At 49.0% G+C, this 24,726-nt stretch overlaps 1 protein-coding gene across 1 annotated transcript in view; it reads right to left on the reverse strand.

Annotated features, from left to right (window-relative positions):
- Window positions 1-19,715, reverse strand: part of LOC119964943 (nucleus accumbens-associated protein 1-like) — a 56,848-nt gene extending 37,133 nt beyond the window's left edge. Inside the window, exon 1 of the mRNA XM_038795158.1 lies at window positions 19,556-19,715. The gene's annotated coding sequence lies outside the window, so the exon portion shown is untranslated. The remainder of the gene's footprint in view (window positions 1-19,555) is intronic.
- Between the last annotated feature and the right edge of the window lie 5,011 nt (window positions 19,716-24,726).

Consider the following 24,726-nt stretch of genomic DNA (forward strand, 5'->3'; position numbering starts at 1 on the left):
TGTAACTAAGGGGTGGCCGGTCGGCAAGGGGGGTTAAAGACGTGGGTTGGGGTTTTTTGTTTTATTGCCGTTTATGCCTTTCTGTGCCAGTGAGTTTGCTCCAGCGGGTTGGAGAGGGGTATGGGGCGCCGGGGAGTGGGGATGAGGACGGGGAAACAATGGGAATGAGACAGGTGGGCGCCGGAGTGATGAGTCACCGGGCTAGCAGATTGGCTAGTCAAGGGAGTCAGGTGGGGGGGGGGGGGGGGAGAGCGGAGGGGGGGGGGGGGGAGAATACAGCCAATGGATGGCAGGGGTGGGGTTACCTGGAGTGTTATTCTGCTGACGTGGGAGGGATCTGAAGTAGGCAATGGAAAGGAGGTCGAGGGTGGAGGCATCCAAGAGACGGCCAAGAATGGCGCGACGCACGGGCCGGCGGCCGGCCCGAGAAAGGCTATGGCTGACCGCCGTGGGGTGGGGGGGGGGGGGGTTGTGCCCCCCAACCAGGCTGATCACCTGGAATGTAAGGGGACTGAATGGACCGGTTAAGAGGGCACGGCGCTCGCGCACTTGCGGGCCCTGAGGGCGGACGTAATTATGTTGCAGGAGACACATCTGAAAGTGTCTGACCAGACCAGGCTAAGGAAGGGCTGGATTATCCAGGTCTTCCACTCGGACTTGGATTCGAAGTCCAGGGGGGTGGCAATTATGATCAATAAGCGGGTGCAATTTGAGGCGGAGGGCATAGCCGCAGACAGGGGGGGCAGATACATGATGGTAAGGGGCAGACTGGAGGGGAGAAGAGTTGTGCTGGTGAATATATATGCCCCGAACTGGGATGCCGTGGACTTTATTAAAAGAGTGCTGGGGAAGATTCCGGACCTGGACTCTCATAGGTTGATAATGGGGGAGGACTTTAACGCGGTCCTTGATCCGGGGCTGAATCGGTCGTGTCCCAGAACGGGTAGACTCCCAGCAATGGCAAGGGAGCTGAAAGGGTTTATGGAGCAAATGGGGGCAGTGAACCCTGGAGAGCCAGACAGCCGACGGGAAGGGGCTACTCGTTTTACTCGCATGTTCATAAAGTATACTCTAGGATTTATTTCTTTATCTTGAGCAGGGACTGTGTAGGGGAGGTAAAGAATACGGAATATTCGGCAATTACTATCTCGGACCATGCCCCGCACTGGGTAGACCTGCAGGTCGGAGGGGCGAATTACCAACGCCCACAATGGAGGCTAGACGTAGGACTGTTGTCGGAGGAGGGGATCTGTGAGAGGCTTCGGAGGTGTATGCAAAACTATTTGCAGGTGAACGATACGGGGGAGGTCTCAGCGGCGACCCTGTGGGAGGCGCTGAAGGCAATGGTGCAGGGAGAGCTGATCTCAATTGGGGCCCACAGGGCCAAGGCGGACAGGGCAGAAATGGACAGATTGGTTAGGGAAATGTATCGGGTAGACGAGGAACTCGCGGAGTCCCCGGGGGAGGACCTACTCGGAGAGGCGGAGACTACAGGTGGAACTAGGGGGCATTATCCACGAGTAGGGCCGTGGAACAGCTTAGGAAGGCGAGGGGAGTGGTGTATGAGCATGGGGAGAAGGCTAGCAGATTGTTAGCGCAGCAACTCAGGAAGAGGGAGGCAGCCAGGGAAATAAGTAGAATGATCGATGGGGAGGGGAGCAGAGTGGAGGACCCGGCAGGATTGAATAAGGTTTTCCGGGACTTCTATAGCAAGCTGTACACTTCGGAGCCCCCGGAAGAGCCGAAGGAGATGAAAAGGTTTCTGGACGGGCTAACATTCCCAACAGTAGTTGGGGGGTGAGTGGATGGGCTGGGGGCCCCGATTAGAGTGGAGGAGGTATTGGGGGGCCTGAAGGCCATGCAGTCGGGGAAAGCCCCGGGGCCGGATGGTTACCCAGTAGAGTTTTGCAAGACGTTCTCCGAGTTAGTGGGACCCATCTTGGCGAGGGTTTTTAATGAGTCAAGGGACAGAGGGACCCTGCCACCGACGATGTCACAAGCCACCATATCGCTGATATTGAAGCGGAGCAAGGACCCGGAAGCGTGCGGGTCATACAGGCCAATCTCCCTGAACAATGTAGATGCCAAGCTCCTGGCAAAGGTCCTGGCGATTAGAATGGAGGACTGTGTACCGGAGGTGATTGGGGATGACCAAACTGGATTCGTGAAAGGCAGGCAGCTGTCGGCCAACCTGAGAAGATTACTCAATGTGATAATGATGCCCTCGACGGGCAAGGAGGTGGAGGTAGTGGTGTCAATGGATGCCGAGAAGGCCTTCGATCGGATGGAGTGGGGCTATCTATGGGAGGTGCTCGGACGGTTTGGGTTCATTGAAAGGGGCTGATGAATTGGATCAGACTACTGTATCAGGCCCCAAAAGCCAGCGTCAGGACCAACAGAGTAGTGTCAGAGTATTTCAGACTATATCGCGGGACCAGACAGGGTTGCCCACTCTCCCCGCTGCTGTTTGCGCTGGCCATAGAGCCGTTGGCGATGGCCTTGAGAGCCGCAAAGGGATGGAAGGCAATGACCAGGGGTGGGGTGGAACATAGGGTCTCTCTCTATGCGGACGGCCTGCTCCTGTACGTGTCGGACCCATTGGCCGGGATGGAAAGTATACTGGGAACCAGTTTTCAGGGTACAAATTAAATATGGCCAAGAGTGAGATGTTTGTGGTGCAGGCAAGGGGCCAAGAGAAGGGGCTGCCATTTAGGCTGGTTCAGGAACGTTTCCGGTACTTGGGGATATAGGGGCAGGCTGCACAAGTTAAATTTGACCAGGGTGGTGGAGCAGATGAAGAGGGTGCTTCGGAGATGGGATGCACTCCCACTGTCGCTGGCGGGGAGGGTGCAGACTGTAAAGATGACAATCCTCCCTAGATTCCTGTTCATTTTTCAATGTCTCCCGATCTTTATCCCACAGTCCTTCTTCAGAAGGATTGGTAAGATTATCATGAGCTTTGTCTGGGCGGGAAAATCCCCGCGGGTGAAGAAGGCGATGCTGGAGAGGAGCCGCAGCGAGGGAGGGCTGGCATTGCTGAGTCTGATTAACTATTACTGGGCGGCTAACATCGCTATGATAAGGAAGTGGATGGTGGGTACGGGGTCTATCTGGGAGCGGGTGGAGACGGCTTCGTGCAGGGGCACCAGCTTGGCAGCCCTGGTCACGGCTCCCCCACCGCTGTCGCCGGCCAGGTACTCCACCAGCCCGGTAGTGGGGGCGACCCTGCGGATATGGGGCCAGTGGAGGAGGCATGTAGGGAAGGTGGGTGCGTCTGTCTGGGCGCCAATATGTGACAACCATCGATTTGCCCCCGGGAGCATAGATGGGGGGTTTCGAGCATGGCGGCGGGTGGGGGTGGGGAGGGTAGGCGATATGTTCCTGGAGGGGAGCTTTGCGAGTCTGAGGGGCTTGGAGGAGAAATTTGGTCTGGTAAGGGGAAACGATTGCAGGTACCTACAGTTGCGGGACTTTGTCCGTAGACAGGTCCCATCCTTCCCACACCTCCCGCCAATGGGGATCCAAGACAGAATAGTATCTAGAGGGGAAGGAGGAGAGGGTAGAGTCTCAGATATTTATAAAGTGCTCATGAAGGGGGAAGAGTCCCAGACGGAGAAACTGAAACTCAAATGGGAGGAGGTGCTTGGCGGGGAGATGGAGGATGGGCTGTGGGCAGAAGCCCTGAGTAGGGTAAACTCGACCGCAACATGTGCCAGGCTCAGCCTGATTCAATTTAAGGTCGTTCACCGGGCCCACATGACGGTGGCTCGGATGAGCAAATTCTTTGGGGTAGAGGACAAGTGCGCTAGGTGCGCAGGAGGACCAGCGAACCACGTACACATGTTTTGGGCATGCCCGATGCTTAGGGGATACTGGGAGGGATTTGCGGGGATCATGTCCCGGGTGCTAAAAATAAGGGTGGTGATGGGTCCAGGGGTGGCAATTTTCTGGGGTTTCGGAGGACCCGGGAATCCAGGGTGAGAAAGAGGCCGATGGTTTGGCCTTTGCTTCCCTGATAGCCCGGCGACGAATACTATTGGCGTGGAGGGACTCAAAGCCACCGAAGACTGGGCTATGGCTTTCGGACATGTCGAGTTTTCTGGGTATGGAAAAAATTAAGTTCGCCTTGAGGGGATCTGTACAGGGGTTCGCCCGAAGGTGGCAACCATTCATAGACTTCTTCGCGGGGGGGGTTTATGATTGAAGTATTGATTCTACGTTGATGTTTGCACATTCTTGCCTTTTTTGCTTTCTTTTTGTTGATGTCTGTAACTGTTTACAGTGCCGAAAAACTACCTCATTAAAATTGTTTGTTTAAAAAAAATGTATCTAGACAGATACATGAATGGGCAGGGAGCAGAGGGATACAGATCCTTAGAAAATAGGCGACGGTTTTAGATAGCGGATCTGGATCAGCACAGGCTTGGAGGGCCGAAGGGCCTGTTCCTCTGCTGTGATTTTTCTTTGTTCTTTGTTCTATACAAAACTGGCTAGAGGGTGTTCCTTGGATTTGGATTTCTTGTCACGTGTGCCGAGGTACAGTGAAAAGTATTGTTCTGCATACAGCCAAAACAGATCGTTCCAGTCATGAAAACATTAATTTTTTTCCCAATAAAGGGGCAATGTAGCGTGGCCTATCCACCTAGCCTGCACATCTTTGGGTTGTGGGGGCGAAACGCACGCAGACACGAGGAGAATGTGCAAACTCCACATAGACAGTGACCTGGGCCGGGATCGAACCTGGGTCCTCGGTGCTGAGACAGCAGTGCTAACCACTGCGCCGCTGTGCCACCCCAGGGTATTCCTTTACGGAACTCAACATGAGCCACGTCTATTTATAGGTGGCACTAGATCCATCGTCCAGAAGATCTGTGACCATAAACACCCAGAGAAGGTTATTGAATACACCCACCTCCCAGGTCTTATCTGTCCTGTTGGTTTTGCAGCATGTAATGGAGAGTATCCTGCAGGGTCTACCAAAGGTGGCCATTTATCTAGATGACGTGCTCATCACGGACACCACTGAAAAAGAGTATATGGACAAACTGCAGGAAGTGCTCAGGTAGTTTTCTCAAGTGGGCGCCCAGCTGAAGAAGAGTGGGAGCGTTTTCTGCACAAGAGCAGTGAGTTACTTAGGATACAGGGTGGACAGGGATAGTCTACACCCAGTGGAGGACAAGGTTCAGCCATAAAAGGACCCCTGACTCAGATGAACACTCCTGAACTTCAGTCGTTTCTAGGCCTGGGAAATTATTATAGAAAGATCATCGCCAACCTGATCACCTTATTGGTTCTGCTCCACATACTGTTGAAGAAGGACTAGAAGTGGTTTTGGAGTGCCTCACAAGACAAAGTGTTCTCCGGGGTAAAAAAGCGTCTGTCGTCCACACAGCTGCTAAGTATGATCCAGCTTGGCTGCTAATCCTAACATATGATGCCTCCCCCTATGGCAACGGGGCAGTCCTGGCCCACAAGTGGGACGACGGCACCGAGTGCCCCATTGCTTTCGCCTCGATATCCCTGGGGGACGCTGAATGATGGTATTCCCAAATCAAGGAAGGATTGGCGGTAATATTTGGAGTCAAGAAATTCCACCAATATGTTTATGGGAGGCACTTCTTAATTGTGACTGACCACAAATCCTTTTTAGGGGAGATAAGGGAATCCCATCCATTGCATCAGCCAGAATTCAGCATTGGGTGTTTCTACTTGCTGTGTATGAATAGTCGTTTCAAAACCGCCCGGGCGGCAGATTGCCAATGCCGCCCCTCTCAGTCGTCTACTGTCCATGGGTTCCCCGTCCCCGCCAAAGGCGAATGAAGTGGTAGGAACCTTTAATTTTATGGATACCTTGCCAGTGACAGCTACTCAAGTGTAAGCCTGGACACCGCCAGATCCTAGACTGACGAAGCTCAGCCGCATACTTTTGAGCGGTGGATTGCAGGGGACCCCTCCTCTTGCCCAGAAACTTCCGGAGCTCAGCGTAGAGGACAGCGCCATACTGTGGGGAGCTTGCATAGTCATTACACAGCAGGGTAAGGAGCTACCCCGGCGGCCTCCCTTCATCTATGGGAATGGCCGGGACGCCCATGGGTGCAACTGCATACGGGCTTCACAGGGCCTTTCATGGGGTTCCATAGTCCCCCGTCATCGTGTTCACCCATTTGAAGTGGCATGACGTATACTAGATGGCCTCAACAACATCTAGGGCCTCAGTAGAAAAGCTCAGGTGCTCGTTCAGTACCCATGGAATCCCCGAGGTCCTGGTGACGGACAATGGGACACTCTTCACGAGTGAGGAGTTTGCCACATTTGCAAACCGGAACGACATCCGGCATAACAGAACTGCGCCATATCCCTCATTGAACGGCCTGATACCTTTGTGTCGTCTGCAAACGTACTTTACCAAAACTGGGATTCCTCCCAGAAACAGCCAACACTGATGAAATGAAATGAAATGAAAATCATTTATTGTCACAAGTAAGCTTCAAATGAAGTTACTGTGAAAAGCCCCTAGCCGCCACATTCCGGCGCTTGTTCGGGGATGCTGGTACGGGAATTGAACCTGTGCTGCTGGTCTTGGTCTGCTTTACAAGCCAGCTATTTAGCCCAGCGTGCTAAATTTAGCCAGGTATGAAGAACAATGGGAAAATTGAAAAAAGAAACGGGCCCCCCACCTCTATATAATGGGTCCACTGCTCCCCACCCCTAGTACTGATGGTCCCTTACCAAACCGGAGGCGAAAGCACATCGCAACAAGACCCAGCTAAGGAACGTTGCAACAGTGCCTTTTATTACTGCAGACGGACCAATATTATTACAGGGCTAACCATCCCTAGAGAAATAGTGGAAATGTAGATTTTTGGCAGAAAATATGTGCTACAAGGAGCACATACCCTAGTTCAAGCGAAAGTGGATAAGGGACCTGGCAGAGAGTAGATTGATAAAATGAAAAACATGAGCCAAACTGTAAACAAAATACAGGCTTGTGTTAAAAATCCAGCTCTGGGGTGACTTTTGAAGTCTCTCTGAGTCTCATATCAGTCCGAGGAACAGTTAAAGATGTGAAGTAAATAGGAATGGTTGTGATTGCTGAGTCAGGGGAGGGAGAACTGTGCACATGGGTTTGTGGAGGGTGATATCTCTTTCCTTTTCGTTGTCTGGGTGCTCTTTTCTTTCTTTCTTTTTTTTTGTTTTTGTTCTTTCCTTTTGTTTGAAGTTGGTCTTGAAGCTGGGGGGGGTATTGTTCATGGGGTGTTACCGCGGGTGTTTGGTAATAGAGTTAAGATGTTTATATTTTCTATTTTGTAAAAATTTCAATTAAAATTATTTTTTTTAAAAAAGTGATTGCTGAGTCAGTTAAAGTCAAAACATAACAAATGAGTTTATCGTGTGCTTTTTGAGTTAATGCCAAGTTTTATGGTAGTGTTTAGTTTCTTCAGAAAAGAAATCGTAGAAAATAGAATAGGAAAGAAAAAGGTATAACATTTGAAAAAGTAGAGTTCGATATGGTGGTTAGAACTTGTTGAAAGAAAGTTACTCAGGGCTACGCTGCTGTGTAACTCCGAGAATATTTAACTCCGCTCCTTTAGGTTCTACAGAAAAGTTTTTTTTTAATATAAATTTAGAGTACCCAATTATTTTTTCCAATTAAGGGGCAATTTAGCATGGCCAATCCACCTATCCTGCACATCTTTTTGGGTTGTGGGGGTGAAACCCACGCAGACACAGGGAGAATGTGCAAACTCCTCACGGACAGTGACCCAGGGCCGGGATTCGAACCCGGGTCCTCAGCGCCGTAGGCAGCAATGCTAACCACTGTGCCACCGTGCTGCCCTCTACAGAAAAGTTAACCCTTTCGGCAGACACTTGATTTATTTTTAAATTGCCTCACAGCTTTTGTATTTTTAGAAGTAACTTTTTGCAACTTAAGTTGCATTAAGTTTTTGGGAGTTATGACTGCAGGTGGTAACGTGATTGGTTGAGAATGCGTTGAGGTTTTGAATCAACATTTCCCATTGGAGTTTGGCTTCAATGGAACAAAAAATAAGTTATGTTATAATGAAGGAGGATGGAGGATCTCGTTTTTTTAATTTGAAGGTTTATCTTTTTGGGGAATTAAGCTTATCCTGAGTTTTTAATTACAGGTAGTTTGGAAGTTTAAAAACAGAACCACACGCTGATGTAATTAATCTTATCTATTGTTGTTTTAAAGCACGTGCTATGTTTTCTGCTTGTGTATGGATGATATTTGTGTGGACCGAAATTCCCCAGCCGTTGGGATTCTCTTTTCCCGCTGGCAGCACACCCCTGCTCCAGGTTTCCCGGTGGCGTGAGGTGGGTTCAGTGGGAAATCCCATTGACAAGCAGTGGGAAGAGAGAATTCCCCGCCAGTGAACGGTGCAGCGCTGAGAAACACGCGGCTGCGGGACCGGAGAATTCCACACCTGCTGTTATGTTTCAAGCTTTCATGTTTTCCTGTCTGATATTATAACTTTGTGATAGCAGTTTAAGTGATTTAAGTCAAATGCTGACAAGAACGAAGTGTAATAATTTTTTTTCAAGTTATGAACCTGGAATCATGACTACTGGGTAGAATCACAATTCCAGGATATTTTGATCAACATGTGGGAATTTTAATCCAAACAGAAATTCACGCATATGAGGATGAGATAGTTTTAATTTGATAGGATTAATTGGAATTTGGGATATTTGAAATTATTACAACTGTGTTGGATTGATCTTCGGTTAAAAACTTCTTGTCAAAAAAAAACTTCTCGTCCGGTTCAAAGAGTTATTCCTGTTACAACTAGCACAATGAAAAATGAAAATTTTGAGATTGGATACTGGATAAACAAAGTATAAAGGAGAGATTGTTAAATGAAAACGGGTCCCTGACCGTGTTCTCGTTAGATTAAAATAAAAGGGAGGTGATGTGATGGTGTCCATTTGAGAACTTTTGCTCCACCCCTTTTCAAACGGCAGATAAGAGTTAACTCTTGCCTGTAAACAGCTGAAGATGTGCTTATATTTTTACAGGAAGTGGGAATTACAACATTTTAAGTTTCTGGATTGTCAGATTCGTTCAAATGAATTAACCCATTCTGCCCCAGGCCGAGTGGAGCTGTTGTGGGTTACTTTGCAGGTAACTAAAGATTCGCAGTAGCTTCAAGAATTTGAGAATTTATTCGCAGATTTTCAATATTGCAACAATAGTCATGGACTATTGTTCAAAAAAATAACTAAAGAAAGAACTAAACCTATTCAGGCCATTTGTTAATCCCAGAAACAAGTGCTTGTGTCTAGGACAGCTGATGTAAATACATTTGTGAAGACCCAGGAGGACGTTGTAGGTGAATAAACGGGAGTTTATTGTAGAAAATGGCCGCCACGGCAACATACATACAGTAAGTCCCCATCGGGACCACCAGACTGCCTGTCCCAGTCTCGGCCTGCTTTTACATAGCCCGGTAATGAGCCGCAGCTGGGTGGTCCTCCACCCACTAGTGGGGAAGCTCGTGTCCCATGGGGAGATAGATTAGGGTATCCCCGTGGGCCTTGTGAGGATGATTACAACATTGATTAATGAGCATCTAACCTTCTACACCACAAGAAACTGGAATTGAATAATTAATTTCATTTCATTTGAGTTGGTATTCTAAAAAAATTTGAGGAAAAAAAGGTCTTTTAAAGTGATTCTAAGAAAACAAAAAAAAAACATACACACAGTCTTGGTGGTTTCTATGGATATAAGAACAAAGTTTCTTTTGAAGAAAAAGCTGAAGAAATCAACAATGGAAATCTGTTAGCCCAACAACACTGTTGTTTGAATTTGGAACAATTCTGAGATGCGAAAAGTGAGCTGTAATTTAGCGAGTTACTTTTTTAAATGGCAATGTCAATTAAGATAAGGAATAAGCAATCAAGACATGTTACTGCTTGAAACAAAATAAAAATGTTTGATTTCTGTTTTAAAGATACGCAAATATTTTATTGACTGCAAAATGTCTCCAGGGCTTGTGACTGGGAAGGGATACCGATCAATTCTGCCAACAGTGTATTACTGTGCCCAACATAATCCCGGAAGAGCAGTGAAAATAAGGTTGCACTCACCCTCGGGTACCCTGGGAACAATTCCATTTCACAGGACCATTACCCCCATCGAAACCAAATAGTGAAATGAAAATGAAAATTGCTTATTGTCACGAGTAGGCTTCAATGAAGTTACTGTGAAAAGCCCCTAGTCGCCACATTCCGGCGCCTGTTCAGTAATATTGCATAGTAATTATAGTCCAATTCACCAGATGGGTGAGAGCTTTCCCCGCTCAGGGCTCCTCCCCTGACTGTAGCCAAAATCTTAGCGGTAAGGGATAATACCGGTGTGTGGTGTGTTCCCACCCAAATGGATTCAGACCAAGGGACCCCATTTCACTGATAAGATTGTCAGGGGGATGTGTAAACAAGTGGGTATCAAACAGAAATTTCATAGACCTCATCACCCGCATAGCTCTGGGATGGTTGAGTGAATGAACTGGACTCTTAAAACATCGATAGCAAAGGCGATTCAGGAAACCAGGGAAGGCTGGGCAACAGTCTTGCCGAGTATCCTGATGCGCCTCTGAGCCACCCCGAACCAGAGTACCGGGTTCACACCCTTTGAGTTAATGGCTGGCCGCACCTTGCAATTGCCTGAGGGAATCAGGTCAAGAGTTTTCTCCCTAACAGGGACCATATGAAATTTATCACATCTCTTCTATCTTCCCTCCTAATCTTGACACCCACAATTTTATTTTTGATGGGGATCTAAACTGTGTTATAGATCCAAAGCTGGATCGTTCAGGTCCAAAGACCTTTGCCCTCTCTGGCAATTCCAAGCTTCTATCCACCTTTAAGACACAAATGGGTTGTGTGGACTCTTGAGAGTTTCCTCCATCTGGTCACAAGGGACTTTTCCTCCTTCTCTCATGTCCACCATGCTTGCTCATGCATTGACGATTTTTTTTTTGGACAGAGCTCTTCTCCTCACAGTTAAAACTGCTGAGCATTCTGCCATAGTTATATCAGGCCACACGCCCCGTTCCCTTGACCTCGCTCTTGCGTCCAAAGCTAATGGTTGGCCTCCATGGAGATGTGACACAACCCTACTATCTGACAAGGATTTCTGTAACTCTATATCCACCGGTATATATATTTTTATTAAAACAAGCAAATCTGATTCCACCAACCCATCAGTATTATGGGAGACCCTCAAGGCAGTTCTCCGGGAAAATCTAATTTCTTACAATGCATAGATCGTCAAATAAAGAAAATTAAAACAAAAATTGGATTACATTTTAGAAATAGACCGTCAATATTCCATTATCCCTCCTCGGAGTTATATGTAGACAGGCTAAAGCCCCAGATTCAATTTGACTTACTTTCCATAAATAAAACTGTGCACATGTTACAACGTTCAAGGGGGACTTTTTATGAGTACGGGGACAAAGCTGGCCGGCTACTAGCCCACCAGCTCAGGTGCTAATCTGCTTCTTGGTTCATTGCCCAGATCTATGATTTCTCTCATAATCTTACTACTAACCCCTCTGGTTTTATTTTGACTGTTGCTTCCTTTTACCAAAATCTCTATAAATTGGATTTCCTGTCAGTTAGCTTGGCAATGGCGGACTTCCTAAATAATTTGGACATCCCATCTGTAGATGTCGACAGGATTAACAAACTGCATTAAGTTGATTGAAAGTGATAAGGCCCCAGGTCCTGACGGCTTCCCTATTAACGTTTATGAAAGATTCTCCACTCCACTTGCAGCCTTATTGCTAGATTGGTTCTCTGCCCCCCACACTGACTAAAGTTTCCATTTCGCTTACACTTAAAAAAGACAGGAAGACTCTGAAGAATGTGGTGCATATCGGCCTATCTTCCTTTTACATGCAGGCATAAAGCTGTTGGCTAAGGTACTGTCATGCTGCTTGGAACCATGGCTGGGATTCTCTGCTCCTGAGGCTAAGTATTGACGCCGTCGGAAACGCCGTTGCGTTTCTCGACGGCATCAACACGGCCTCAGGATCAGCAATTCTGGCCCCTACAGGGGACCAGCACGGCACTGGAGCGGTTCATGTCGCTCTAGCTGCTGATCCCAGCGTCAAATGGGCATGGCGGGATCAGTGCATGTGCAGTGGCACCGGCGCCAACGTGCACATGTGCACTGGCCTCCTTCAACGCGCCGACCCCGACACAGCATGGCACAGGACCAAAGGGGCCGGCGCGGAGGAAACGAGGCCCCAGCCAGAGAGGCCGGCCCGCCAATCAGTGGGCCCCGATTGCGGCCCAGGCCACATCGGAGGCCCCCCCGGGGGTCTCTCCCCGCCCACACAGGCCGCACCCGGACCCTTCAACGCTGAGGTCCCGCCGGCTGAGAGCAGGTGTGGATGGCGCCGGCGTGACACGGTGTTTTTATGACGGCCGTTCGGCCCATCCCGGGCTGAGAATCGGCGGGCCGGTCGTGTAGAGCGGCCCCCGAATGGCGCTGTGCGAACCACACCGGCGCCAATGCTCTGCGGGGAATCGGGTGGCGGGGCGGCATGGCATGATTCGCGACAGTCGGGCGATTCTCCGGCCCGGCCCCGGGCTGAGAGAACCCCACCTCATGTCTTCCTGTTAGAATATCTGGGCCGCGATTCTCCCAAAAAATGATTCTCATTTTGGGTGGGAATTACGGGGTGATTTCCACAGGCCGTATGGGCGTGATCCAAATCACAATTCAGCCACATTTAGTCATTTTTTTGAAGCTTGGGGAGATTCTCATTGAAAAATCCCATGATATTTCTGGAGAGGTGAACTAAAGATGTTGGCAAGACCGCTCTTCAGAGATCGGGGCACATTTTTAAAGGGTGCACAAACCTGAAAGTTAAGTTGAAGGTGCTCCACACCCCCCACTCACAGGCTTCACAACTCCTCCCCCCCCCCCCCCCCCACCCCCCCCCCCCCACCCCCCCCCCCCCCCCCCCCCCACCACCTCCCTCAACCCCACCAGACATGGGCAACACCCCCAACCCTTGACCGGGAGGGGCAACCACACCCCTCACCATCCCATCACTAAATGTCTGTCACCACCCAGGCATGAGTGAGACCCGGTCCTACTCCATCCATCCTCCTCGGCATCGCCCCCACCCCCAGGTCAGCATACCCAGCTATGGGCCGCTGAAGGCCCCCCCAACCTTTGAAGTCACCCCAATCTTTCAGCCCTCTCCCCCAATGCACCCTCTTCAGGACCCCCCTTCACCTCCCCCAACCCTTTATACCCCCTTCAACCTCCACCCTTCACACCCCTTACCCGCACCCTTAATAACCTCCATCATACCCCCACCCTTCTTACCACCCCCACCCTTCATACCCCCCCTTTCATGGCCATGGTCCCTCTCAGGCCCTTGGCAATGCCAACCTGGTGCCCCTGTCCCCAAACACCCAGAGCTCCAATGGCCTCTGAGCCCCCTAGCGTGGTCATCATGTGTGATTTGTGTTTTTGGAGAACAGTACTGATTCGTGCCGGCCTTATGCTGCACCGGTGAATCCCGGGAGCCGGGAGACTCCGGCCTCAAATGGACTGCGCATAGTTAAATGAGTTTTAAGCCTCATACAAGACTGGTTCACGCCCAGCGAGAGCATTATCCAGATCGTGTCAGGGGCTGCGGGTCAGGAGCATCGCATTTAGGGATCTACTAATACTCACACAATTGCCTCTGGTGACCAAATTAGCTTTGCAAAGGGATGCTAATTATCCTCAAATGTGTTTGGCCTTCTTGACATTACACTTTCCCCAACTACCTCGACAGCCCCTGAAGTTGTTGTTTCTCTGGATGTGGAGAAGGCTTTTGACCTGGTGGAGGGGGATTGTCATAGAATCCCTACAGTTCAGAAGGAGGCCATTTGGCCCATCAAGTCTGAACCGGCCTTCTGAAAGAGCACTCTACCCAGACCCACTCCCTCCACCCTATCTAACCTGCACATCCCTGGACACCATGGGACAAATTAGCACAGCCAATCCACCTAACCTGCACATCTTTGGATTTTTGGGTAAATTTGGGTTTGGTCCAAAATCTACTTCATGGGTTTGCCTTCTTTGTACCACCCTGCCGTGGGTGTGCACACTAACTTTCTACACTCCAGGGGGGACCCGTCAAGAGTGCCCTCCGTGCCCACTGCTGTTTGCCCTGCTGATAGAACCCCTGTCAATAGCCTTACAGTTGTCCACACTGCTAAATGGTATCCTTCAAGCTTGTGTGGATCACCGTGTGTCCTTATATGCTGATGGCCTCCCATTGTTTATCACTAACCCTGTTGCCTGTGTTGATGGCATAATGAATATTTTCAATACCTTTGGCTCATTCTTAGGCTATAAATTGAATATCAACAAAAGTGAGTGTTTCACAATTAACTCTGGTGCCAAATAAATACCCCCAAGACCTTTGGCATTTTGTACATCTGGTGCCGGTGTTCACTACTCAGGTGTGAACATAATGCACTCTCTTGCGACACTTCATAGAACTTTTACGAACCCAGTCGCTAAAACTAAAGCGGCCTCAAGTCCCTCAGCCTTTTCTCATAAGATCTTCCCTCCATACCAGGCAACATCCTGGTAAATCTCCTCTGCATCCTTTCCAATGCTTCCACATATCTTCCCGAACAGGCGCTGGAATGTGGCGACTAGGGGCTTTTCACAGTAACTTCATTGAAGCCTACTCGTGACAATAAGCGATTTTCATTTTCATTTCATAATGCGCCGACCAGAACTGCACGCAATACTCCAAATGCGGCCGCACCAGAGTTTTGTACAGCTGCAACATGACCTCATGGCTCCGAAGCTCATCCCTCTACCAATAAAAACTAACACACCGTACGCCTTCTTAACAACCCTATCAACCCTGGGTGGCAACTTTCAGGGATCTATGTACATGGACACTGAGATATCTCTGCTTATCCACACTACCAAGAATCTTGCCATTAGCCCAGTACTCTGTCTTCCTGTTACCCCTTCCAAAATGAATCATCTCACACTTTTCTGCATTAAACTCCATTTGCCACCTCTCTGCCCAGCTCTGCAGCTTATCTATGTCCCTCCGGAACCGGCAACATCCTTCCGCACTGTCCATAACCTTCCCATAGTGTGTTCAGGCTGGGGGGAGTCGGGGGTCACTTTGGGGGCCTTGGAGATCGGGATGTAATTTTTAAATGGCATCACAATCTCTCACTACATGGGGGAGGTCCAGTAAGCGTAGCTCCCCAATGCGCCTCACGTTCCCCGTTCAGGCCCTATATACAACACGAGTCGTGTTGAATAGCAATGTGTTTCTCGGCACTCCGAGCGCCAGGAAACACGTGGCTAAACGCGCTCGCTATGGGACTTTATTGCCATTTAGGTGAATTGCACCCTTAGTTTACACCGCTATTTTCAAACCCGTGGTTGTTTGCTCACGCTTTCTATCCTTTCCTCAACTACCTCCAAGTACATTGTTAGGGAAATTGTGATTGCCTCAACCAACTTCAATTTCAAGGTTGTACAATCTCATTCTATTCTCTGGACACTCCCATCTCCATAAGGTAAGAAATGATTGGGAAGCAGAGTTTGGACTGGACCTTATGGATGACTGGTGGGAGGAGGCCCTTTTTAGGATCAACTCCACATTCTCCTGTGCTCGGTTAAGCTTAATTCAGTTTAAAATTCAGCACAGGATTCACTTTACCAAGGCCAGAATTAGTAAGTGTTTCCCCAACACAAGCAACACATCTGACAGGCGCTCACTCGCCCCTGCAGACCATACCTCATATGTTCTGGTCATGCACGAAACTTGACAGTTTTTGATCATCTTCTTTGACACTCTTTCCAAAGATGTGGCGATGCCGGCGTTGGACTGGGGTGAGCACATTAAGAAGTCTTACAACACCAGGTTAAAGTCCCACAGGTTTGTATCAAATCACTAGCTTTCGGAGCACAGCTCCTTCCTCAGGTGAATTCCTCAGCATTCACCTGAGGAAGGAGCTGCGAACCGAAAGTTAGTGATTCGAAACAAACCTGTTGGACTTTAACCCGGTGTCGTAAGACTTCTTATTCTTTTCAAAGTTCTAGATATTGACCACAGCCTTGTTCTTTGATAGCCATATTTGGACCCCCATCTGCACCAGTCAGCTTCACTAAGATTGAGGTAGACGTTTCATTTATTTAATTTGTTTCATTCATAGCCCATAGACAGATTCTACTAACCTGGAGGTCCCCCAAGCCACTCAATGCTTCATCCTGTTTGGAAGACTTAATGTCTTTTCTATATTTGGAGAAGATTAAGTATGCCGTAAGAGAATTCACTGAGAACTTTCTTTGAAGGCAACCATTTGTCTCTTTCTTTAAGGAATTAATTACTGCGGACTGTTAATTTTACTGTTTTTCTTTGTATAGTTTTTGTTTGTTTGTCTGTTTATTGGGGGGGGGGGAGGGGGAGGAGTTGCATTATGGTGCTGTATGGAACTTTGTTACCTGCTCCTTTCCTGTTTTGGAAATCAATAGAAAGAATTTACAAAAAAAACATGGTCAAGGTCCAAGGTACATCTGGTTCACTTTTCCCATCCTGCTAGTCACCTGATACAACAATAATTGAGTATTTGACTAACGACAGCAATCAATCTCTTATCAACAGCGAAGGAGGCGGCCATTTGGCCCATCGGTCTGCACCGATCCTCTGAAAGAGCACCCAACCCCCACCCCCGCCCTATCCCCATAACCCCACCTAACCTGCACATTTTTGGGCATTATGGGACAATTTATCACAGCCAATTCACCTAACCTGCACATCTTTGGAATGTGTGAGGAAACCAGAGCACCCGGAGGAAACCCACACAGACACTGGGAGAACCTGCAAACTCCACGCAGACAGTCATCAAGGGCCGGAATTGAACGTGGGTCCCTGGAGCTGTGAGGTAGCACTGCTAATTAATAAGGGGATCAGGCGTTATGGGGAGAAGGCAGGAGAATGGGGATGAGAAAAATATCAGCCATGATTGAATGGCGGAGCAGACTCGATGGCCAGAGTGACCTAATTCTGCTCCTATGTCTTATGGTCTAACCACTGTGCCACCGTGCCGACAGCAATCAATGTATTATCAATTCATCTTCAACAGCCCCAGAAGAGGAAAGCCCCAGTGATGGGGAACTTGGAATTATCTTTTCTTTATTCTTTCATGGGATGTGGGCATCAACATTTGTTGCCCATCCGTAATTGCCCTCGACTGAGCGGCTTCTTTCAGGAGGTCAGTTAAGAGTCAACCAACATACTGTGGCTATGAACTCACATGTAGGTCATACCAGGTAAGGATGGCGGATTTCCTTCCCTAAAGGACATTAGTATGATATATTACATGCATTATACATTAGTATTAATGAGAAAATGGTTACAGCACAGATTCTTTAGGAACAATTGGTCCAAAGTCACGTGTTCCTCACCAGCACAGACCAAGTGCAGTAGTCCAGATAAAACAGTTTGTCACAGTCTACATTATTTTGTCCCTTTAACAGCTACTCAAGACAGAGCCCGAATGGCCCACTCCTTCTCCTGTTTTCTATGCATATCAAAAATGCAATCATCTCACTCTTTAACCGTCTCTCCCCTAATGGGATATGGAGAGGGTGGCTGAGTGTATGTGGAGAGAGTGCATGTCGGGGGATGATGAAGTCGGAGGGTGGATGCAAAGTGTAATTTACTATGGGTTTGAATTCAACAGGCAGCAGTAACAAGCCACGCATGCATTACCAAAACAATAACACAAGTAGAGGGTTTTATCACTCTTGCAATTGTCCAAAGAGCTCTCAGAGTTTATCGACTCTCTTGCACTAAGGATCAAAAACATGTCACAAAATAGCAAGGTCCCAGAGAAACTCTAAGAGAAGTTACCCCAGTACTAAGTGTACTGCACCAAGGAAACACCCCCCACTTCAATCCACCAGTAAAACAGTCAACAGCTGCTCCTCAGAATAGTATCCGAGGCCCAATAACCTTCCCTGCATCATAAGTGGTAATGATCGCTGATGATTGCACAATGTTCAATAATAATAATCGCTTATTGTCACAAGTAGGCTTTAGTGAAGTTACTGTGAAAAGCCCCTAGTCGCCACATTCCAGCCGCTGTTCGGTGAGGCCAGTACGGGAATTGAATCCACGCTGCCTTGTTCTGCATTACAAGTCAGCTGTTTAGCCCACTATGCTAACCCAGTACCATTCCTGACCCCTCAGATAGTGACCCAGTCCAAGCCTGTTTTATGCAAGACCTGGACAATATTCAGGCTTGGACTGACAAGTAGCAAGTGACATTTGTGCCACACAAGTGCCAGGCAATGACCATCTCCAATAAGACAGAATCTAACCATTGCCCCTTGACATTTAATGGCATTGCCATCACTGAATGCATCACTATCAACATCCTGGGGTTACTACTGACCAGAAACTGAGCAGGTCTAGCCATATAAATACTGTGGGGAGCAGGTCAGAGGCTGGAAATTCTGCAGCGAATAACTCACCTCCTGACTCCACAAAGCCATTTACAAGCACAAGTCAGGAGTGTGACAGAACACTGTCCATTTGCCTGGATGAGTGCAGCTCCAATAACACTCAAGAAGCTCGACACCAATCAAAGCAGCCAGCTTGATTGGCACCCCTTCCACAAACAATCACCCTCAACCACTGTCACACAGTGGCAGTAGTGTGTCCCATCTACAAGTTGCACTGCAGGAACTCACTCTTTCGACAGTGCCTTCCAAACCCACGACCACTACATCTAGAAGGACAAGGGAACCAGGTACATGGGAACATCACCACTTGGGAGTTCCCCTCACCACACCATCCTGACTTGGAAATATATCGCCATTCCCTCGCTGTACCTGGGTTAAAATCCTGAAGCTCCCTCCCCAACAGCACTGTGGGTGTACCTACACCATAGGGACTGTAGCGGCTCACCACCACCTTCTCAAGGGGCAATTAGGGATGGGCAGCAATTGCTGGCCTAGCCAGTGACACCCACATCACGTGAAAGAATAAAACAAAAATTCCAGGTTTGCCGAATAAGACATAGGTGCAAGGCAATATTGAACATGACCATTTATAAATTTAATAAGGCTGCTTTTTAAATTGCAGGAAATATTGGGACTAAAACACCTGGATAAGAAATGGAACGAAAATGTACAGGGCAGAAGATAACCAGGCCCCTGTCACGAAGCAGATGATGGGAATACTTCTGTGCTGAACAGGAGGGAGTCTGTTGTTAAGTTGTAAAGTTTGGTTTTGGAGTGGGAACACTTGTCTCCCTCTGTGTCCCTCTGCCCCATGATGAGTAAACACAGTGTGTCTCAGTCAGATGCAACTATACAAAAGGGATCCAGTTAAATATGACATTGTGATTCCTGCTGGAGCTGGTACCTGTACCCCTACCTCCCCCCAGCACCCAGCAACAGCACCCAGTCACCACCTCCACCTCACCACCTTCTCCCTCACCCACCCTGGGGTGGATGAATTACACTTACCCTGTTGTGCCAGCTCCCTGGGCGTCTCCCCTGTTTTCCCCCTCCTGGTTGATGTTAATTCCTATCTTCACTCACTCCCTCATTGCTGCCGATCCTTCCAGTGAGGGCACACAGGGAGAGGGGAGGAGGAGGAGGAGGGGGAAGGGTGGTGGTGGGGGTGAGGGAAGAGCCTGTCGCGGCCGCCGCCGGGATCTGTAGTCCTCCCGCCCGCTCCTCCCAGCGCTCCCAGCCGGGCCGCGAACTACCACTCCCGGCGGCCTCCGCGGCGGTCGGCGCCTGCGCACCAGCCACCCCCAGGAGCTGGCAGCCTCTCCCACTTCTCTCTCTCTCTCTCTCTCACCAGTGCCCATGTTAAACAAGATGGCACAAGAGAGAGGCAGAGCCAGCCAGTAGGGACATCTTAAACAAGGTGCAGGTGGTAGGAATCCTCCTTGCATCTCTCCACCCTTCCCCTAGAATCTGTGCAAAAAAAGCCCCTCTGAACTGTTCAACTTGTCTTTCTTCCCTGCTTGCATTGCATGGTGCCACAATATCTCTCCCTCTGCTACACAACACAGAGTCCCTGTGTCTGTGTGAGGCTGACATTTCCAGAACCTTTCAGACGATCAACCACCCTGCCTCGCTTGACCCCGGAAGCAATATTTGCATAATTTGACAAAAATAAATAAATCATTTGACATTTTTATCGCCCCCCCCCCCCCCCCCCCCACTACTAAAATAATTCTGTAACTTTTACGCAATGGGTAACTTTTTATTGAACGTGTTGAACTCAGCCATGGAAAAATGCTAACAATAACAGGCTGGCCATGCCAAGTCCCCACGGTGCACTGTGCTGCCTCAAATCCTTTCTCAAAATGTCTGCCCAGAGTGCCAAATCTCCAAACAGGACATGGTTTTGAGGCTCATTCCGCACCCGTGTCACTTTTGTAAGACAACATGATTGATAATTAATTGATCAGAGGTTTACGAAAAGCTTATTGCCAGATTTTCCAATGGAAACTCTTTCCACCCTGTCTCCAAATTATTTTTTTGTGGGACAGAAGCAATTGTTTATGTGTTCAGTCTACATTAACCACTTACATCTACCTCTGAAAGCTGGCATTTCCAGTTTCTGACTGGAACCAGTAAATATGGTTGCATTGTTGCTGCCCTCATTTCCCAGATGCTGCCCATTTCCTTCCACCTTCCTTGATAATTAATACTTCCTCCTCCCCTTCCCTTGTCACTCCCATTCCCATATCCTTCTCTCAACATGTCACTCCCATTCCTATATCCTTCTCTCAACATTCCCAATTCACCTTCCCCTTCACACTCCCAAAGCTCCTCCCCTTCCCTCGACACACATCTTCTTCCCCTCACAGACCCATCAGCCCCTATCCCTTCCCTCAAGGTCCCCCCTTCCCCTCCTCATTTCTTGTCACTCCCCATTAACCCCTTCCATTCACACACCCATTATTCCCGAACCTCCCGACCCCATTTCCACATTCTTATCTTTGACACTCACATTGCCTTCTCCTATTCCCTCACATCTCCAATCATCCCTGCCATATTCCTTGATACCCCCAATTCCCCTCCTCTTTCCACTCTGAGGGCGCGATTCTCCGGAAAGATTTCTAAGGGTGGTAGAATCATCGAATCCCGACAGTGCATAAGGAGGCCATTTGGCCCATCGAATGTGTACTGACCCACTGAAAGAGCACCCTACCTAAACCCAAACCCATGCCCGACCCTATCCCCATAACCCCACCTAATCTGCGCAACCCTGGATACTAAGGGGCAATTTAGCATGACTAATCGACCTAACCTGCACATCTTTGGACTGTGGGAGCAGACCAGAGCACCCGGAGGAAACCCTCACAGACACTGGGAGATAGTGCAGAATCCGCACAGACAGTCACCAAGGCCAGAATTGAATCTGGGTCCCTGGTGCTGTAAGGCATCAGTGCTGACCACTGCGCCACCGTGCCGTGTAGTGAGAGGGAACTGCCGCGAGTCTCCTAGAGCTGAGCATGGCGAGGCCATGAACGCTATTCAACATTAATTTGTCCACTTAATGAGGGTCCATGGGCTCCACGCCGCAAATGAAGGCTCGCCAGCCGATTCGCCGGGACCATGCTCACCAACCCCCTGCTAACAAGATCAAGCAGCACTTAAACAGCACTTGCACAACCAACCCCACGTAGCTCCCAGCCGTGGTGCTGAGGAAACTGGCCCCAAGAGTTTGAGACGCGGGCCTGGGGAGTCTCCTAGATACGGTGGAGGCCAGGAGGGATGGCCTGTTCCCCCCGAGGGTCCTGGAGAGTGAGCCACAGGGTAGCCAGTGCCACTAGGGACGAAGTGGCAGCGGCTGCCAGCTCTGGAAGAGTAACCAGGCGAGCTGGCCTCCAGTGTCGCAAGAAGGTCAACGACCTACACTGGACAGCATGGGTAAGTTGACACCAACGATCCCCCCCCCCCCCCCCCCCCGAGACCTTTCCATCCCCATGTGAGCACCCACCCCCCCCCCCAACCCTCCATGTGGCACCCAACCCTCCCTTCATCTCCCCCTCTCTTCAAACCCCCCCCCCCCCAGCCCTTCCTTCACCACCCAATGGAAATGTGGAGCATGTTCAAGGAACAGCTACTGCGTGTCCTTGATAAGTATGTACCTGTCAGGCAGGGAGGAAGTGGTCGAGCGAGGGAACCATGGTTTACTAAAGCAGTTGAAACACTTCTCAAGAGGAAGAAGGAGGCTTATGTAAAGATGAGACGTGAAGGTTCGGTTAGGGCGCTTGACAGTTACAAGTGAGCTAGGAAGGATCTAAAGAGAGAGCTAAGAAGAGCCAGGAGGGGACATGAGAAGTCTTTAGCAGGTAGGATCAAGGATAACCCTAAAGCTTTCTATAGATATGTCAGGAATAAAAGAATGACTAGGGTAAGAGTAGGGCCAGTCAAGGACAGTAGTGGGAAGTTGTGCGTGGAGTCCGAGGAGATAGGATAGGTGCGAAATGAATATTTTTCGTCAGTATTCACACAGGAAAAAGACAATGTTGTCGAGGAGAATACTGAGATACAGGCTACTAGACTAGAAGGGCTTGAGGTTCATAAGGAACCATGTGAACCATGTAATCGTGTTAGCGATTCTGGAAAGTGTTACAATAGATAAGTCCCCTGGGCTGGATGGGATTTATCCTAGGATTCTCTGGGAAGCTAGGGAGGAGATTGCTGAGCCTTTGGCTTTGATCTTTAAGTCATCTTTGTCTACATGAATAGTGCCAGAAGACTGGAGGATAGCAAATGTTGTCCCCTTGTTCAAGAAGTGGAGTAGAGACAACCTCGGTAACTATAGAACAGTGAGCCTCACTTCTGTTGTGGGCAAAGTCTTGGAAAGGTTTATAAGAGATAGGATGTATAATCACCTGGAAAGGAATAATTTGATTAGGGATAGTCAACATGGTTTTCTGAAGGGTAGGTCGTGCCTCACAAACTTTATTGAGTTCTTTGAGAAGGTGACCAAACAGGTGGATGAGGGTAAAGCAGTTGATGTGGTGTATATGGATTTCAGTAAAGCGTTTGATAAGGTTCCCCACAGTAGGTTATTGCAGAAAATACGGAGGCATGGGATTCAGGGTGATTTAGCAGTTTGGATCAGAAATTGGCTAGCTGGAAGAAGACAAAGGGTGGTGGTTGATGGGAAATGTTCAGACTGGAATCCAGTTACTAGTGGTGTACCACAAGGATCTGTTTTGGGGCCAATGACTGAGGAACATCTGTGAGGGCAGTGACACAATGGTTCAGACAATGGGGAGCCACCAGGGCTGGCAGAGCCAGATGAACAAGGGGCAGCTGGGGCTCGAACCAGCTGCCCCTCCATCCCGATGTGAACCCCAGGGCCCTATGGGCACTATGTTATTCTCTAAGTCCGAATAAACATTGTACACTTCCTGTTAACGCAAAAACTTTATTTAATGGGTTTGTTCTGTTTCCAGAGCTTAACTAGATATAATACAGTCCAGAGGTATGACCAGTGAAGCTAAGGTAAGCTGCCTATGCTGAGCTGTCTCTGTCTGCTGCTGCTCACTAGCCCTGTGCTTCTGAAAGAGGCGGATCCTGCCTTCGGCTGGACCCTTTATACCCGTCTCTGATGCTGCCCTCTAGTGATGCTGTGGCTGTTACATCTGTCTGTAGTCCCTAGTGTATGTGCAGATGTATCTACAGATGTACAGATCACTACATCCCCCCCCCCCCCTTTTATTGGACATGCTTTCTAGACTGGCCTCAAGAAAACTATACATAACAAATTAAGGGGCAGCAGGGTAGCATGGTGGTTAGCATAAATGCTTCACAGCTCCAGGGTCCCAGGTTCGATTCCCGGCTGGGTCACTGTCTGTGTGGAGTCTGCACGTCCTCCCCCTGTGTGCGTGGGTTTCCTCCGGGTGCTCCGGTTTCCTCCCACAGTCCAAAGATGTGCGGGTTAGGTGGATTGGCCATGCTAAATTGCCCGTAGTGTCCTAATAAAAGTAAGGTTAAGGGGGGGATTGTTGGGTTACGGGTATAGGGTGGATACGTGGGTTTGGGTGGGGTGATCATGGCTCGGGACAACATTGAGGGCCGAAGGGCCTGTTCTGTGCTGTACTGTTCTATGTTCTATGTTCTAAGTGGTGAGAATATGCAAATCTACACACTTTGAAAATGATAAAAGTAATGCAGAAACAATTAACTGTGTTGTGAGTTGATCGTGAGAAATGTCCATATTCGTCTTGTGCGTGTGTTGAATTGTCGTTACAAATCCAGCCGGTCGGGTGCCTTACAGCTTCTGCTGGAGCATCTTAATTGTGGTAGTAGGGATGATGGTTTGATGCCATCAAGAATACTGTCTGGCATTGTGTGGCGAGGAACGTCCTGTGGATAAATGGACTCGGTCAAGTCCGGTATGGGAAGTACTGGCGTTATAGGTCGAATCTCTAATAGATCCCGGCGGTTACGGTGAAAAAGTACTCCCGCAGACGATTTGACAATGTAGGACCACGGTGCCTCCTGCCTGATCACCGTGGCTAGCTCAGACCATCCGCCTTCTGGGTCCACTGACCTATTGTCAGTGGCTTGAGTGGGATTGCATGTTTATCGTAGTATAGTTTTTGTTTGGAGCATAGTGCCCGCTGCCGTCGAGAACCGGTGCGTTGCCGGGGTCT

This window comes from Scyliorhinus canicula, chromosome 4, assembly GCF_902713615.1.
Source record: "Scyliorhinus canicula chromosome 4, sScyCan1.1, whole genome shotgun sequence".
NCBI classification, from domain to species: Eukaryota; Metazoa; Chordata; class Chondrichthyes; order Carcharhiniformes; family Scyliorhinidae; genus Scyliorhinus; species Scyliorhinus canicula.